Source organism: Apis dorsata, unplaced genomic scaffold, assembly GCF_000469605.1.
Source record: "Apis dorsata unplaced genomic scaffold, Apis dorsata 1.3 scaffold_292, whole genome shotgun sequence".
NCBI lineage: Eukaryota > Metazoa > Arthropoda > Insecta > Hymenoptera > Apidae > Apis > Apis dorsata.
The window spans coordinates 916,439-922,633 of record NW_006263567.1 but is presented as its reverse complement, the minus strand read 5'-3'; positions in this window follow the sequence as shown (position 1 = coordinate 922,633).

Genomic DNA, 6,195 nt, shown 5'->3' with positions numbered 1-6,195 from the left:
TTTTTTTTTTTTTTTTTTTTTTTGATTTAGATTGGTTCCTTCTGATTTTCTTTTTTTGAAGTTAATTTCGATATTTATTAGAATTTTTCTCATTTATTACTCGAACTGAAATTTCTAATCCGTTTTTGTTATTCTTTTTTAAATTGATTATTCTCGATTCCGTTAAAAAATAATTCAACGATCCTGCTTCTCAAATTTTGATGAATAGAATCCCTGAAATTTTCCTCACAATCATCATATTTCGTCTACTTTTCCCGAGGTGGAACCAAGGTAGATTTAAAAATTCTTCTTTCCAAACTTTTTAAAACTTTAGAAACACTTTAAAAAGAGATCTTAGGAAATGTCGGTTATGGGCAAGCCATAATCAGCGGAGGGGGTGAAATTAAGCGGGAGTCAAATACCCCAAGCTCGTACGTTCTTTTTCGAGCTATTACGACGGGCTGGCTCCATCCCTGACAATAATAACAGTAACAATAACACGGAATCGTGGACCGCTTCGATATGAATATGTATCAGGTACATCTGTTGCCTCGTAGACCTTTTCGCCGTTATGAGACGAGAAAGGGTGCAGACGCGATTCAATATCGGGTCCAGCTTCCTCGCCAGAAGTTGCCAACTCGGGGCTAATTCCACCACCCGCATTTTTCTCCCATCTCCTCGTGACCTCGAGCTTCCTCGAGTATCGCATCCATAGCTTGGCTCACTGATCGAACTTCCTAAAAAAAAGCGATATGAATCAAAATAATTTATCGAATTATCACTGCATTGTTATATATAGATATACATAATTATATAATTCGCATAAAGAATTTTTTAGCTAGTTCATAGATGGAAAAGAGATCAATATTGCTCTGCTGGTATGAAAACAGAAATACTCTTAATATACAACGGTTTATATAATAAGAAAGGAAGATAAGATAAGATAAGATAAGAGAAAAAAAAAGATAATTTCGATTAACAACTGTAGACTGTAACTGTAAAGTTAAAATTTAATTACAATGTTTAAATACAATTTTAATTCCACGCGATAAGCAAGTAATTAAAAGTATCAATTATCAAAAAAAAAATACTTTATCTCATTAAATCGATAATATATATATAAATATATATTAGAAAGAGAATTATCGGTGCGGAAATAATTACTTATCAATAGAATTCTAATAGATGAATTTTCAAAAAATGCAAAGTTCGACAACGTTATAGCGAATTATTCTAACGAACTGACATTGTAAAATCATAATTTAATTATAATTTATCGCAAGTATACGCAATATACAGATCAAACTAACGATTCGTGCAATTTAATTAAGTTTCGATGAATAAAATCATGATTTGGTTACGTAAAGAGATTCGAATATGCGCCCCATCTTTTATATGCTTCCTTCTTCGGAGGAAAGGGGCAATTTTCTCTTTCTTGATACGCGAATCGAGTTTATGATATAAATAAGCATAATTGCCTTCAATTTCAATTCTCGTGCGTTTTAAAACGAGACTGCAAACCATTGCAAAAAATATAATCTCAACCGTTCGAGGAAACAACGATCGGTTTTGACACACATAACAACGAAACGCATAGGAAAATTTTATAGTTGATTCAAAAAAAAGATTCCAAAAAAAAAAAAAAAGAAAAAAATAATAATCATTCCTCGGTGGATTAATTTTAAAATGGCGGCTGGTCGAAATTGAAACGCGATGTCCTCCTATTTTTCCCCCTCCGAAAGAATGATCTTTTTAAACGCCTTTCATCGGGATGGAAGGAAACTCCACGGAAAGATTTTATCGGGGATGGCTCCGTCGACGGCCTTTCAGCAACAAATTAAGGATTTTAAGCCGAAAGTAATTAGTCCCGGCGAACAAGGTGTCACTCCGTGAAAACGAGGAGACGGCGAGTCAGCCTTCATTGTTTTCCCCATAATCCCCCGGGAGAACGTTCATAAGTTCCTTCTTCTTGGCTCGAAGAAAGAGGCTGGGAAGGATGATTTCGCTTTACGCACGGATTAATCGCCCTATCGGCCATCTTCCCTTTCTCTCTCTCTCTCTCTCTGTCTCTGTCTCTCCACCCTCTTTTGTCCACTTTCGACGTAGAGCGTTCCTCCAAATTTCGCCAAAAACCTTTTCTAATCGAAGAAATACTCTTCCATTAACGAAAAATTTGTTTCGGTCGAAATTTTTCATCCAACCAAAAATTTCTGTTTTCCAAAATCGAAGAGGAAAATTTCTTGTTAAAACGGAATAATGTAATTTTCAAACGTACGTCGTACCGAGAAAATGGGAGCAGAGAGAAAAGAAGGGAATATTGGAAATGAGATCGCGATCAATTACTCCTGAAACTGGAAAAGGGATTGCGGAACACGAGATCTTTCCGTCTCTCTTTTGTCCCCAACCACCGTTATAACCTGACGCGATAATCTTATTTAACCTTTCGCTCGGCCAAATGGATTATTCCGGCCGGCGGTGAAAGCCCGTTCGAAAATCGTGGATCCTCTTTAGCCACTCCGCCCCGGCGCAGTTGGTTAATTAAAAGATAAAGAGAGAGGGAGGAAATAGGAGCGATAAAGAGGAGGAAGTAATAGAGAGGAAGAGACCGGCCGGATGGGGATTTGTATCCCGATCGTGGCCTAACAACCCTTTCCTCCCTTCGATCTCCTACGATTCCCATCAACGTTTCCACTTTGCTTTATTTGCGATTTCGCGATTTCTTTCTTTCCTTTTTCTAAATTTTTAAATTTCTAAATTTCTAAATCGTAAAAGTATTTAGATCCCGACGATAAAGTGATATATTTTACGAAAACGTTGGAAACTCAATAATAATTCTTCTCACGTATATTTATTATAATCTTAAAATTATTTACGAAAAGAATGGATGAAAAATTAAAAATTTGAGATAATTTTCATTTATTCTACTAATAATAGTAATATATATATATATATATATATATATATATTAGCGATCGAGATGTTAAGAAATCTTTATCAGAGAAATAATAGAAGGAATTTCGCGAAAAATATGACGATACATCGAACGACAACCCTTCGAAGAAAGCACCCCTCGAGAATAGCGCTACGTTCGAGCCGCTTAACCGTGAATTTCACCCTCCCTAAAACTCTGCGAATTTCACGAGGAACCCGCCAACTGTGCCTCCCAGTAATGTATGCGGAAGCCTGACAAAGGAACATTAACATTTATATTTGCGAAGACGTGGCCGATCAGAGACGAGTCTCCGATACTCCTACGACTTCCGTTATGGAATTGCTAATGATAAGGAAGGGATGAAAACGTTTATTTTATGGGTGTATTATTGCGCCCTTATTATTGACTCGCGAAAAAATATTTTTCGAGGGAAAAAAGAACGAACACGGCGCGCATGGCATACACAATGGCGTTCACGAGGCCAATAATCAAATTCCTCTCGCTGTGGCGATGCTCCAATGACCAATGGAAAAAAATTGGTACGAAATCGAATTACATAAGTTCGGGAGGGTGGTGAGGGAGGTAAAATTTCAAGGAAATTTTTTTTTTTTTTTTTAACGCGAGAAAAATGGGAGAACATCGTGCATGCTGCGATTAACCTTCAAAATTCCATATATAGGAGACGGTTGAATCGCACGTGCGTGCAAATGCATCGGAACGAGTGTGGACGAGCGGAAAGAGAATAGAGAAAAAGAAATAGTAGGGGCATGGCGGTGAAAATAAGCGGGTGGTTCGGGTGGGGAGAGGGAGGGAGGGGAGGTGCGTTTATAAGCCACGGGCTTTTTTGTAGTGTAAATGAATAGGTCCGACCCTCGTTCGTCATGGGGAGAGTAGAGTGTCCGAAACTTTTGCAATTTTACGCGGCGGCTGCTCGGTGCATTCATTTTCCTGAAAAATTTAAAACTCCCTCTCTCCTCCTCTCTGTTCCTGTGTGCACGTGTGCGCGGGAATCTCTGCTTTTTTTCTTCTTTTCCAATTACGAACGAACGAACGAACGAATGGACGAACGAGAAAGATCTCGAGTGTGCGACGAAAGCTCGATCACGTTCACGCTTTATGTTTTATCTCCCTCTGTAAAAACCAGATCATATCAATCGAATATAATATAATAAAATATAATCCGAATGGAAGTGATAATACAGCGGAGAAGACACGGGGAGGATACTTTCTTATCACAGATGATATAGAATATTCTTAGCATTCGATACATTTTTTTTTCTCTCTCTCTCTCTCTCTCTCTCTCTCGAAATAAGACTGTTAATCATTGTTTTAATAGTTAATTGTACGTTTTAGAAATTCTCTACAAGAGATTATAAATGGCAAATAAATAGATTCGACAAATTTAAAGATTTTCGATAGGATCGTTTCTTGACACAAATAAAAATTTCTTTTTTTTTCTTCATATTATAGAACTGAGAATATCTATACTTTTTATTATGTTATATTAACGATTAAGATATGTTTAGAAAATTTAGAAAGAGAAATAATAAAAGTACGTTCAATTGATATTCCATATTCTATAGTCGCGCGCTAAAAATAAATATAAACAAGGGGAGAAAATAGTGAAAAAAAAAAAAATATAAAAATAGAAATAGAATAAAATTATTGAAATTAACGCATTTTCAGAGTGCCATAAATAAAATATATAGAAATAAAAAAAAAAGACAAAATATAGTGGGAGAAAAATAAGAGTTAAAAAAGGAATTGATCATCAGCGCCATCTCTTAGCTATCAAAAGATATCTTTTTATTCATTTTCAGAAGATAATCAAAAGAAGGCGTTGAGTTAAATTCTTTTCTGTTTTATCCTGCCGTTAAAGAGATATCTTTGATATTCAAGAGATGGTGCTAAAAGTTAATTCTTGTTCTATCTCTATCCTTTTTCTACTATTTCTATTCTTTCTTTTTGCGTTTCATTTACGATATTCTGAAAATGGCATTAATTTCAATATTTTTATTTTATCCATATTTTTTTTATATTATTTGTTTTTATTATTTATATACTTATTTATTATACTTATTTATTATACTTATTCCGTATTTTATTCCTGTTTTTATCGTTAACTATATATATTTTTTATATATATTTCATTATACATTTTTATTTTTATATATTTATATATAATATATATATATAATACTCATATGTATAATATAAATATATATTGATATTTTAAAATAAAGAACACAATTATTCTGTATCTCATCTATGTTCATCATCGATAAATCATGAATTTAAACAGGGATATCGCAAATAAAGAAAAAATGCTATATATAGAAAACATAAGAAAAAAAAATGGAGCAATCACGTACTTGCTTTTTGCATTTCAGAATTATTTTAATTACTTTCGATTTTAATTAAATATCACTATTTTTTATCATAACAATTTCCTCTTTGCTTTGATTAGAAAATGAAGAAATAACGTGTCTCTTTGCTGGAATCTTTATTAGAAATTTTAACTTGCTAAAATAACAAAGATAATTAATCTTATCGAATACAATGAATGAAAACATATATAATGTGAAAACAATTTAACAATTTATCATTTGCGATCATTCGAACATAAACATTCGAATAACGAAACATAAATGTTTTCTTATTAATTGTTCTTATTAATTGCATAACAATTTGCTGAAAAACATTTTGTTATTCAAAATAATTAGGGGAATTTCAGGTAACAAATGTAGGGAATAATAATTATTTTATAATTATAAAGAATTATATTTATAAAATAAAAGTAATATATAATATTATGAAACTTAAAAAATTAAAATTAGCAAGTTTTTGCAATTTTCTAATATATATTATCCCTAATTTATAATAAATAAAATCCCCTAATTATGTTGATTATCTTTATTATTATAATATAATTAAATCGAAACGTCACTCATATCCCTGATATAATTAGGCACTTATTTTAATTGACTGGCATGATGGTAATGCATTATTGCAATGGAAGCCAAGTATTAGAAAATGTAATTAATTTTAATTCTACACAATATATATAAAGGAAGAAAATGAATTCTTAAGAAAAAGAATCATGTACAAAGCATGAAATTAGCGATTATATAAAAATTCGTATTTACAAAAATCTAATATAAATTTTAGGCGCATGATTAATAATGAATATCTATTGTAAAATATAAGAAGTGCTTTACATAATTATTTAAAAACTATTTGCTTAATGAATATCTTCATATGCATCTAAGAAAACGCTTAATAAA